Raw genomic sequence first — 12,775 nt, 5'->3', positions numbered from 1 at the left:
TAGCAACCTTTTATGTACTTGAAAACTTATGTCCTCCCTCAGTCTTCTCGTTTCCAGACTAAACAAACCCCATTTTTCAATCTTCCCTCACAGGTCATGTTTTCTAGCTCTCTGATCATTTTGGTTGCTCTTCTCTGGACTTTCTCCAATTTGTCCATATCCTTCCTGAAATGGGTCATCTAACGCAGTCCCCTGCACTGAGGAAGGTCTAAGTATTATCTAGAGCATCCCTGACAGTTGTGTGTCTAACCTGTTCTTAAAAACCTACAGTGATGGACATTCTACAACCTCCCTAGGTAATTTGTTCAGTACCCCGACACTTAGGAACTTTTTCCTAATGTCCAACCTAAACCTCCATCACTGCAGATTAAAAGAGAAGCCCACCTATGATCCAAACACCCCTGAACCTTGGGACACTGAAAATCCAAACTCAAAACTTTGTGCCCTGACCTCATCATACTATCAAAGGAGGTTAAAAATCAGTCTGAAAGAACACAGCCAATGGTGTTTTCCATACTTCTATGAACATAACTTTCTCCACTTGTTATTTATAATAATATCTGAAACCAAAGTCTGTTCCTTTACAGAGATGTTTCCCTGCACCCCTGTGCAGACTGGTTTGTTACTGTAGGATCCCTCATGAATCCTGGGGTGAAGGCACTAAGGACTTTTTCCTCCATGCAAGAAAAGCAGGATCAAACCTTTTGCCGGAATAAAGGGAACACACTGGCTCTACATACTGATCCAAGAGTGTTTGGGGTCTCAGTAGTGAGACCGTCCATGTAAGCAGCAGACTTACGTACTTGTCTTCACACTTGGCCACTGGTGCACCACAGAAACTCACTGGTGCCTTCACATATTTGAGGGGCAGCTGTCCTCTCCCTGGCAACCCACACTTGATGAAACAGTTGTGTAGCTTCTAATGACTTCATTGCACATGAGGGTGGCCGATGGGTTTTGGGGGACTGCTGGTGAGTTGGCTGCCTCCCAGCGCTGCTCTGCAATATTTCTCTGGCTCAGTCACCTTCCCACGTGCCATTATTTCCAGTCATGTTTTGGAGCTCATCTCATCCCGTATGTGGATCCCCAGGCACCTGCTTCCACATGACAGTGCTTTCGCTTGCCAAGAAACACTGAGCAACATTGACCTCTACGTTCTGGCATCACTGTTTCTCATGGAACACACTCCCACTTTTACATCCAAACAGGATAACTGAGGTTGTTTTTGTTGTAAGTCTGATCCAGCTGCATGACTGAAGAGTCATAGACGGAGCTGCTACAGAGTAATCATCATGGTCAGTTACTCCCCAGGATGATGATCGTAACCAGACCAGATGAAAAGCGCATATAGAGCTGGTGAACCAAAGCGAAGGTTTCCCCACCCTTTCAAATTTTCCCTTCCCAAGGGCCTTAATCTAATAAAAATGCTGTGTTGATACTAAGCCAGGAAACCACAGCAGGGCTGTCATTTCCACACAGAGGGCAAGCAACTCTCTTGTCCTTGCAGTGGTTTAGACTCTGATCCAGAACTGATTGAAGTCAATGGAAAGACTCCCTTTGGCTTTGGGTCAGGCCCTCAGCTCATCTGCACAGCAATACTGCTGCAGACAGAACCTTTTTGGTGCATTCGCACACGGTGCACCTTACAACTGTGGTGTATCGGTTCATTTTGGAACTCTGGAAGCATCTACTCCTTAGATTGTAAACTCCTTGGCGCAAGGAAGTATCGTTTCATTATGTGTGTATCCAGCACCTGGCCTATCATTGGCGTCCCTAGTTACAAGCATAATCTAATAATAATGTGTGTCCAGCAATGGAACTGAAACCAGAATTGTGGAATGGACACAAGACAGCCACCTGAACCGATACAGCTGCAAACACTCGCAGCTTCTCCTCCTTACCAGCCAGAGCAAGATGCAGACTGAAGCAGATGCAGAGCTAAAGACTAGAGGACGGATGTTCTGTTTCACAGGAGATTTCAAGATTTCAAAATCTGGCTTTGTTCTGAATGAGAATGGGGAAAAAAATCAAAATTCTCTGTGAAGGAAAATTCTGGGGGAAAAAATGTTCTGGGTCAACCAAAACATTTAGTTTCCATTTACACATTTTTATTTTGTATTGGATTATAATATAGACTAGAATACTACATCAAAACATTTCAACACAGTCATTTCAACACAAAACAATCAAAATATTATGTTACTGAGGACATGACAACCTGACAGACGAGGATTATGACTTCAGGTGGGGAATAAGCAGAAACGCCAAAGAAACAAAGACCCTGAGTGAAATGCAGCCCTGATTTATATCCAGTAATTCCCCATTGCCATAAGCGGGGCTGTATGGTACGCAAGTCAGGGCAAAGCAAGACACACTTTGATCATGAAAATGTCCTTTGTAACAAGGCACGACGAAGAGAACTCCAGTGGATGCAATGTACAGGATGGCTTTGAAATGTCTAACATTTTCCCCAAGGAAGATTCAGCTGTTCTTTATACCTCTCCTCTGCCCTACAGCTCTCCGAGAGTGATCTCCCATGTAAGTCACGATGAAATTGTCGGTCGTTTCTACAATCAGCTATACTGGAAAAACAACAATAGCAGTGAATGGTTGTCCTATAGTGAGATGGAGCAGCCATCGGCAATGCTTGAGTCAGGGCTGGCCATGATGGAACAGGCTTCCAAGGGAGGTTGTGGAATCCCCATCACTGGAGTTTTTTAAGAACAGGTCGGACAAACACCTGTCAGGAACAGTCTGGGTTTACTTGGTCCTGCTTCAGGGCAGGGGGTTGGGCTAGGTGACCTCTCAATGTCCTTTCCAGTCCTACATTTCCATGAGTCTAGGATTAAAGTACAACAAGGTGTAAAGTTAGCGGGACACCCACATGGTTCAGCTGCATTGGGAGGCAAAAGATGAATGTCACTGAGACTGAACGAGGTCAGCCTCTAAAAGCTACCCTTCTTGAAGTGTGCCATTGCTTTGGTCAAACCTGGTTACATTTTTGGTAACAATTAGCTTTGATCACTCCAAACTCTTGGAATCACAAACATCTTACCAGACTTCAGGAGAATTCAGAGCCAGCCCGGAATTCTAACAGTCAGACTCGTCTTGGCCAACTGAAATAGAACCCACTTCAGGCACTGGAATGGGACTGAGAAGATCTGGGTTCAGGTCCTGGTTCTGCCACAGACTCCTTGTGTGACCATGGGACAGTCACTTAATCTGTCTGCCTCTTCGTTCCCCATCTGTACAGCGGGAATAATATTTTTTCCTCTCCCCGACCCTTTGTTTGACTTGTCTATTTGAACTATAAACCCTGTGTCTTACCTTGGGTACGTTCAGCATAAGAATATATAAGAACCTAAGACCAGCCATACTGGGTTGGACCACTGTCCATCTAGCCCAGTATGCAGTCTTCTAACTTTGGCCAATGCCAGGTGCTACAGAGGGAATAAACAGAACAGGCAATTATTGTCTGATCCATCCCATCATCCACTCCCAGCTTCTGGAAGTCAGAGGCCAGGGACATCCAGAGCATGGGTTTGCATCCCTGACCATCTTGGCTAATAGCCTCTGATGGACCTATCCTCCATGAACTTATCTAGTACTTTTTTGAACCCCATTATAGTTTTGGCAATCACAACATCCCCTCACAATGAGTTCCACAGGTTGACTGTGCACTGTGTGAAGAAGTACTTCCCTTTGTTTGTTTTAAAGCTGCTGCCTAGCACAATAGAGCCGTGATCTTGGTTTGAGTCTCTAGGTGCTGCTGTAATGCAAATAAGTCACAATACTAAAAATCAAAACCTGGTATCAGCTAAATCAGATTCCCCATTTCATAAACCCACTTTCCAATAAAAGCAATCAGCTCTCTCTGGTAAGCATCCTGTGCTGGTTTTAGTTCTGACCCATCTATAATGGACTGGCAAAATACCAGAGACCCAAAGGGAAAGCCAGCAAGGACAGCTATCCACCCACAGATTTTTCATAATGTTAAACAATAGCATTGCTATGCCTTAGTGAAGTTGCTTTAAGCATGAGACCCTCCTGTTTGCTCCTTCTCAGACAAGCTGAAGCAATAAGCCACCGGGTTCTGGAAGTGACAACGCCAATGTTAGTGGGAGGTAAGCCCAGAATAGATGGACGGCTTTTTAAAAGTTAAACCACATGGGCATGCAACTAGCTATTTGGCTGCACGTCTTTTGTTATTTATTCACAGGCTGCCTCACAGGCTGCGTAACCACCACGCACATACCAGCACAAAAGCTGTCGCTGGGGGGGAAACTTCAGCAGCAGTTAAAGAAACTTGTGCACTTGCCCCTGTGCTCCGAAACCCAGGACCAGATAAAATATGGATGGACGAACATCTAACTCTTGGCTTTTATCCACCAGGGGCATAGTTTGTGCATGCACCTCGAAACCTACTTTTCTATGGACACTTACTGGATACGCATGCAGAGATGGAGAAGGTACACAAACAAGTGAATGGGTTTCTGAGACCTATCTGCGTCTGCACATAGCTTGTATGCTCTAAAGTATGCACGCAGCAGGTCCACATGCTGCTCTTGGATGCAGGGACAGTTTGAGTTCTGTGTTTGTACAGAACCTAGCACTGTAGGGACCTGATCCAGGACTTGGACTGCTAGGTGCCACCACAACACAAATACCCTCTACTCACTTCTGGGCCAAACACTGCCATTTAGGCACTGACCCACAAGGGGGAAGTGCAATGCCTCCTCACCAGTGCTTCACCAAGACACCCAGCACACAGGCCAGAGTGTAGATTGCACTATCCGTGTCCTTGCACTTTGAGTGTGGGGACTGCAATTGTGACTGGTACTTGTGCAGGGCATTCTAGAGGGGTGAGGTTACTCATGTCCCCCCCACCATCCCGAACATTTGTGCAAGGGCCAGTCACAATCAGGTCCTTAAAAATCTGTCCCACTAAGTAATTTTCAAGCAGGAACTCTGGCAAAAATCAGAAGAATTATTTGAAGAACCCTCCCTCCCTCTTCCCATAACAAGCGTCAAGGGACTAAAAGCATGTGTATGCTTCAATATAGCCTCTAGCCTGGAAAGGTCTCTTTCTTTCATATATCAAACGTATATAGTGGAGACCGGCTAAGATGGCAAACTTCAGCGCTGGGGCAGGCCCAAACCAAGGTTCAATGTTCTGGGGTTAGAAGTTCAGCGAGAGTTAGGGTTCAGGTTTAATGGTACTGAAATCATACACGATATCCTGCATCCTACGTTGCATCCCAATCAGATCTGGGAAACATGCCCCTTCTGTCTGGGACAAGAACTGAACAGGCACGTGCAGATCTGGGGACCCAAAAATAGGGAGCCCCTCCTCCACTCCCGTTTGTCATCACTGGATGATGGTGGAAGGGGAGGTGGAGTTCCATAGTGTACCCAATAGCAAAACCCTTTCTCCCTTCCCTGTAAGATTTTTTAACTCCCAGCTCCAAATCTGCCCTCTCAATTTTGGTTCCAGATCAGGCCCCAAACCAGGAGGGGTTGGTTTTCCAAAACTGACTTGGATACTATCCAGGATGATAGAAATCTTATGCGATTTCATGCCATCAAACCAAACCCTAGCTCTGGTTCCTGATTAAGGTGACCAGACAGCAAGTGTGAAAAATCAGGACTGGGGGTGGGGGGGTAATAGAAGCCTATATAAGAAAAAGACCCAAAAATCGGGACTGTCCCTATAAAATTGGGACATCTGGTCACCCTACTCCTAACTCAGGTACTGAACTTTAGCCTGGCTAACATGCTGGTACTTGGATGAGACCAGAACCCCAAACATAAAATGCATGAGAGCTAATTTAAAGTAGAAACGGTACAGTGTTGCATTCAGAGCAGGACAATGGAAATAAAAATAAATTTTCAATGTAACTTTTGTTCCAGGACACCTGAAATCTAACAGACAGACTGCCTATTATTTGCTGAGTAAAGCATTTTGGAGCCTCCTACTTAGTATCTCTTTTTGTAAATCACAACCCATTAATTACCAGTTCAGGACAACTAGTTTCAGGATCTGAGCCTGCCTTTCCCCTAAAACAAAAGAGATGCCCAACTTCTGACATTGCCGTTTCTCCCAGTATTGTCCTGGCCCTGAGTAAATTTTATTCTTATTCACTGACATGTTGACAAATTACTGGATTGAAAAAGAAAAGAAAACTAGGCTTAAGCCAATCACAACAACAAAGAACAAAAGGAGAAATAATACTGCATAAAATGTCAAGGCAGAAGAACCACAATTCTCCAGCTTATGTTGTGCGGGAGGACAGACTAGATAATCATAATGGTCTCTTCTGGCCTTCAAATCTATGAACTGACCAATGGTCCATACTCTGGTAACCTGTTTTCGTGAGTGGGCAGCACACAATGCTTCAACAGAATATGTAGGGACATCTCCCCAGGATGTCCCTAGGCTTGCAGTTCTGTAACCCAAGGTGGCTTTTCTTCCTCAGCTCAGCGGAAGCTTATGTCCTGAAGCAGGAAGGTGGCTAGCCCTCATAATTAGAGCTGGGTGGAGAATGGTAATTGGTGTTCATGGAGGATTTTAAGATTCTTAAATCGGGTTTAGTTCCAGTTCAGAACGGAAACCAAAACCTTCAAAATTCTCTATAAAAATCAAGTTACAGTTCTCCACCCAGCACTACTGGGTGCCCCAGCTCCAGCGTGAGCTGTCTGGTGGGCTGCACTGGACCCAGGAGGCCTGGGAGCCAGGCAGGCTGCTGAGGACTCAAGTGGGTGAGTTGGCAGGAACGCAGGCAGGTTTGCGCTGGAATTTGATCAGAATCTCCATGGTCCTGCAGAACGTTTCAATTTTGAAGAACTGGCAAATTCTGATGAAAAAATGTTCCGTCAACATTTTTCTGACCAACTCCACTTGCGATCTTCATCTTAGCTAGCACCACTCCGGAGGCTGCACCGATGCAGTTGCACCAGGAAAGCGCTTGGTGAAGACACTTCCTACGCCGACAAGAGAGCTTCTCCCACCGGCATAGGTGCTCCACCTCCTGCAGAGGCAGTAGCTATGGCAACAGGAGAATCTCTCCCATCAACACAACGCTGTCGACACCAGGGATGCGACTGGTATAACTGTGTCACTCTGCAGCGTGGAAAATCCGAGCGACACAGTTATACTGACATAAGTCTGTAGTGTAGGCCAAGCCCTAATCGTATTACATTCAAATGCATCTTCAGTATATGCCGTTTCAATTGGGAGCAACCAAACCAAGCAGAGAAACTATACTGCAGGAGTAGGCAACCTATGGTACGCAAGCTGATGTTCAGTGGCACTCACACTGCCCGGGTCCTGGCCACCGGTCGGGGGGGGGCTCTGCATTTTAATTTAATTTTAAATGAAGCTTCTTAAACATTTTAAAAACCTTATTTACTTTACATACAACAATAGTTCAGTTCTATCACATAGACTTATAGCAAGAGACCTTCTAAAAATGTTAAAATGTATTACTGGCACGCGAAACCTTAAGTTAGAGTGAATAAATGAAGACACTTCTGAAAGGTTGTCAACCCCTGCTATACTGGGACATAACATGCCACCTTTCCATCTGGTCACAGTGTGTGTTTGGGTTGTGTAAAGAGCAGCTCTTCTGCAAATATTTGTCTTGATGACCCTAGTGCATTATTCATTGGTTTGCCTGCTCCTAAGTGAAATAATGTCCTGAAGAGACATTTGAATTTAATACAAACATCAGTTTGGTGGAGAGAACTATACTCAAGTCCAGTGTTTTAAAGTCTTGCCGGGGGCGACCCATTGAGCTGGACAACAAGAGGCGCTTATGCAGCGGGCTCTTGTCTCAGTTCTTTCCTCTCCCCGCGTGCATCTATGAAAGCAAACAGGGAGCTGCTACCTAAGGGGGAGGTGTTCCCTGTTCCTCCCCTCCCAACTTGCTGGGAGCTGGAAAGGATTCTGGTGGCTGTCACCAAATGGGGTGTGTTCCTTTGTTCTGGGGTTGGAATCTTCTTGGTGTTAATAAAGCCAGCCTTGAGCAAAGGGACTTGGACTGACCTGGAGTTTGAGGCTTTACTTTACCTTCCCTAGCTGGCATGTCTGGCCACCAGTTTAGAGCGCTAAAAACCAGTGTGCTTCAGAGTTAGAAAGCCAAGTACACACGTCCTTTGGTTTGATCTGTTTAGAACACCACCACCCTACGCTCTGTGGTTAGGATTTTCAAAAAGAGCCTAAGGGAGTTGGGCACTCGCGTCGCATTGAAATGTAATGGCAGTGGGGCATTTTTCTCTCTTAGGCGTCTTTTCTAATCTGGCTGCTGGAGGCTAGGTTCCCAAATCCTATAGTAAGGTGTCCAAGTACATGCCAGATCTAGATATCCGTGTCCCATTCAGATATGGGAAATCTCTCAGAATCCAGCCAGTCAAATGATTTGTTATTGACTTAGAATGCAACAGGGGTAAGGAAAAGCACAAGTGCAGCAAGTAAGTGCCTATACATAGATTTAGGAGACTAAGCTCAGGCATCTTGGTTTGAACGTTTTGATGTAATCGTACATGCGAGAGTAAAGGCCCATGCCTGTGTGCTGCGTATAGGGTTAATGGCATGTAAGGCATGCCCTGTACCGTGGGGATCAGCAAGGAGGGGAGGGCAGCTCCCAGGAGGGGGCTACGTTCCCCTGCCCTAGGTGGAAGGAGTCTTGCATCTGCCACCTCCAACGCTAGAGGATAGTATAGCTCTGGCACAGAATCTGTAGTGGAGACAGCACCAGCAGGCAGCTTATGACCCATATTTCTCAATCAAACATTCCAGCCTGTTTCCGGAACCACACAACTATGCGCTGGCCACTATACAGGGTTTGTGGCAAAACTACCACCCACCGCTACGTGTCATACTCTAATTGTTACCGGTCGGCATTTCTCTGGCTACGTTTAATCCTTACAAGGAGGGGAGGGGAGTTATTTGTTGCTACTAGTACACAAACATGCAATTCAATCACTAAGGGCATTTGATTTCTCTCTACCACCACACCATGCATCCTTGTAATATCCCCACATCTCAATTTGCAAGTGCCTACGTATTTCTTAGGATATTTCTCCTTCTCCACTCAGCCTCACTGCATCCTATAGAAATAAAATATTTTGAAATTAAAAAAACCTAAACAATTGACCAGCTGGATACTAAGAAATCTAAAACCTCAAGGTCCCACTTCGATCTACATCGTAATGGTTTTATTGGGGATGGGGTGGTCAGTATACAACATGATTTAACCCCATAATTCTATGGTTTCTGGTATATCACTAGGGCAGATGATATTACGTAACTTCACACCAAACACCAGTAAAGACGGTTTGCTGGCAACGCAAAAGCCTATCACGCAGCTCAGCTAATGAAACTGCGCAAGCCCTTGATGACTACTGACGTCCTTCACTTTGCACACTGGCATTACTTTTGACAAAGGAGTATTTAACTGCAAAACCAGACTCCTTGTCCAGCTCAATAGCAGTGAGAGACTAACCAAGGAGAACAGCGGAACCCCGGCATCCGGAATTCCCGTCCTCTTCACTTCATTCTTAGACCACCTGATTCTCAGTTCCCTGCTCTTACAAAGAATCAACACTTCCTGTTTGACTGAATGTAATTATCCAAACTGGAATCGAACCAGGGCATCACTGCTAACTTTCTTTCAACAGTGAAGGACAGATGACTGTAGGTAGCTGCAATACTGTCCACTGTTGGAAGACAAACTCCAGCCCTGAACTCAGGCCATGGCAGGCACATGGAGAGAGGACAAACTGATTTTCAACTCTTCTGAAGTTCTGTGTTTCCTCATACATTAACCTCTGAGGTATGTACCTGGCTGTAGAATGGGGACAGTTAAGTACAGGCAGACGAACGGTGACGGAAAATAGGAAGAGAGGGAAAGAAGTAGCAACAGGTGAACGATAGAGGCTGTTCAGTAGTATGCAGCAAGACAGAGCCACGTTCTGATCCCAGTGACTTACAGGGCCATGTATCAGGTAAATAAATCAAAAAACTTTTCCTGCAGCTGCTTGGTTTTAAATTCTCCTTCCTAGAGATGCCCCTTTAGGGAAGGACAGCTACTGGGGCACAGCATTGCCAGACTGGATCAGACCAGAGATCCATCTAGTTCAGCAACCTCTCTCTCACACTGGCCAGTAACCAGCCGCTTCAGAGGAAGATGCAAGACATTCTGTGGTGGACAGTTGTGGGATAACCTGTCCCCAGACAAAGCTTATTCTTAACACCCGTCAGTTAGGAAGGAAGAGCCAGTGGCTAGGGCACTAGTCCAAGACTTGGGCTCAAGTCCTTGTACCACCACAGACACACTATATGATTTTGGGCAAGTCACTAAGTCCCTCTGCCTTAGTCCTCAGTCTGTAAAATAGGTGTCGAGGACTCGAACCCCAGACGGCACGGTTCGTTGTCTGACCGGAGAGAGACAGGCAACACCAGCAAGGTCCGAACAAAGCTCTTTATTGAAGAGTGCACACAACAAGAGAGAGCAGACCATCTCCAAAGAGAACCAGCCGCCTCTAAGTAAACTAATAGGTTTTTATAGACAGTTCCGTCGCGTCACAAATTTATTCATAAAGCAGCCCACGCCCCCCACGTTAGTTAAAATCCTCTTTCTTTATTATGCATGCACTTCTACCCCCTTATTGCAGAGAACTTTTAGGAAATCGTAATGCTTCACTAACTTTCTTATCGGTATGGGTGTCAACCAGGAGACGAGGAGTTAAAACAGACATAACACAAGAACAGGGAGTGGAAAACAGCGCCTCTGTATCTCAAGGTCTGGTACAAAGTAAAGGAATGCAAGCCTCCCCTTCTTTCTCACTCTCTGTAACTTAAACAAATATTCCTTCATTCTACTTTCAGACTTTCCCAGCAGCCTCTCTTAGCCTGACTTTGGTCTGGTTGGCATGACTGCTTCATGGTTAACTTTCACACCTAACACAGGGGTAATACTTCCCTACCTCACAGGGGCACAGACATTCTCATTATCCATATAAATGTCTAATCTTTCTTTGAATCTTTCTAAATGATATCTTGTGGCAATGAGTTCCACGGGTTAATCACATGTTGTATGAAAAAGTCGCCACTATCCCTTGCACCACCATTTTCTTTGGTGCACCAGGATTTACACAAGCAATACACTTCACTCATGAACCCTTTTGCTTCTAGGCAAATATGGATGACATTTATTTTAAAATTTCCATTGACAAATAATCCAGGACATTTACCCACACCTGAGAGAAAGGGTTGGGCTCCATCACTCAGTTAAAGGTTTGCCATCTTTCCCACATGTTTTCTCCCGCTCTGATTGATATTGGAGACGCAACTTCGTGGCAAGCCAGGATGCCCTGGAATGGAGACCTTTTGCTACTCCAGGGGCTGCCATCTTCTGGCATTGATACAGAACCACTGAAATGCCAGAGGACTGCCTCACGTCAGCATGCCTGCATCCAAATCAAGCTGCATGGCTAAGCAATGATTCTTGCAATGTGGTCCAACCTACATTATGCCCTTCCTTTCTTGCTTCTTCAAAGGCAGCTCAAAAGAGAGCGAGAGAGAGAGAGAGTGTCTGTGTGTGTCTGTCACAGCATGGATGAAAGCAGCTCTTGGGAGGACATGCACATTCCCTGGCAGAAAGTCAATAATTACGTTGGAACATAAGTACTTTGTGTCAGGATTTCAGCATGTCACTCATTGGTAATAAACAGACCTCCCAGAGCTTTCACTGAAGGATGGGTCAGCTCCAAGAAAGGATATTACTTTCCACCCCTCTACAGTGAAAATCACAAGTAGAAATACCATGTCTGCTGCAGTTGGGAAATGTAGGTAGCAGGAGATCCTCTTGCAGAAACTGACCATGTTCCCAAGCCCATGCTGAATTTACTGAGCATTGGCAGGGGGCTCAGCGCTGCACGCACATGGAGAGGGAAGTGCAGTCCCTTCTCCAAACGGCATACAATCCAAACTAGAGAGATGAGACAGGTGAGGATTAGGACTTTGTTAAGCACCAGTCTGGCTCTGGCAAGAGCCAGAAGCTGATATGGATCCTAGCCTCAAGGTACTTATACGCTACTCACTTTAAGTTCGGCACATGCTTTAAGTTCGGCACATGCTTAAGTACACTGCTTAACTGAGACCTTCCTGGTTTATTCTATGCTGAAAGACAGAGAGCACTTTCATTGGGGTACGTTAGATTTGGGGCACCAGAGACATAATAAAGTGCTGAATCAGATAGGATCCAAACTCACAATGGCACAAGGTTTTGTTACAATTTTACTCTTCGGCAGATCATTATTGAAAAATGTCGATGCAAGAACTGTGTGCACAACCCCCCATCTGCACAGCAAAGGACCCCCCCCCCAAAGCATGCAAAACAAGGAACTGAACTTCTACGTTGCCATTTACACTTACAATTTAAGCAGCCAACCATAGAAGTTGGATTCGCCCTCCTACGTTAAATAAAAATCAAGTTTATTACTTTACTGTGAAATGATAGGGAAGGAAAGGGTTCTAAAGGACTATTAATATGTAGTCTAAGTGACCTAGTGATCTCATGGGAGCCCCTCAAATTAATTAGTGACAGTTAAGACTGCATCAGGACACACTTCATCCACCCAAAACCCGAAAAGCCCGAAAATAAGAAGTTAAGGGGAAAGACTTGCATTCCTTTTCCCCTTCATATTGCGTATAATGCTGTCAACTACACACTCCAACACTCCATGAGGCTTTCAATTCCATCAGCAGCAGCTG

At 45.4% G+C, this 12,775-nt stretch overlaps 1 long non-coding RNA gene across 1 annotated transcript in view; it reads right to left on the bottom strand.

The window, feature by feature from the left end:
- Positions 1-2,232: 2,232 nt before the first annotated feature.
- LOC142068678 (uncharacterized) overlaps positions 2,233-12,775 on the bottom strand; it is an 81,715-nt gene continuing 71,172 nt past the window's right edge. The window contains exon 3 of the long non-coding RNA XR_012664610.1: positions 2,233-2,839. This is a non-coding gene — a long non-coding RNA (uncharacterized LOC142068678). The remainder of the gene's footprint in view (positions 2,840-12,775) is intronic.

The sequence above is a fragment of the Caretta caretta genome, chromosome 12 (genome assembly GCF_965140235.1).
Source record: "Caretta caretta isolate rCarCar2 chromosome 12, rCarCar1.hap1, whole genome shotgun sequence".
NCBI classification, from domain to species: Eukaryota; Metazoa; Chordata; order Testudines; family Cheloniidae; genus Caretta; species Caretta caretta.
The sequence above is the reverse complement of the archived record's forward strand: the minus strand, read 5'-3'. Positions and strand labels throughout refer to the sequence as shown.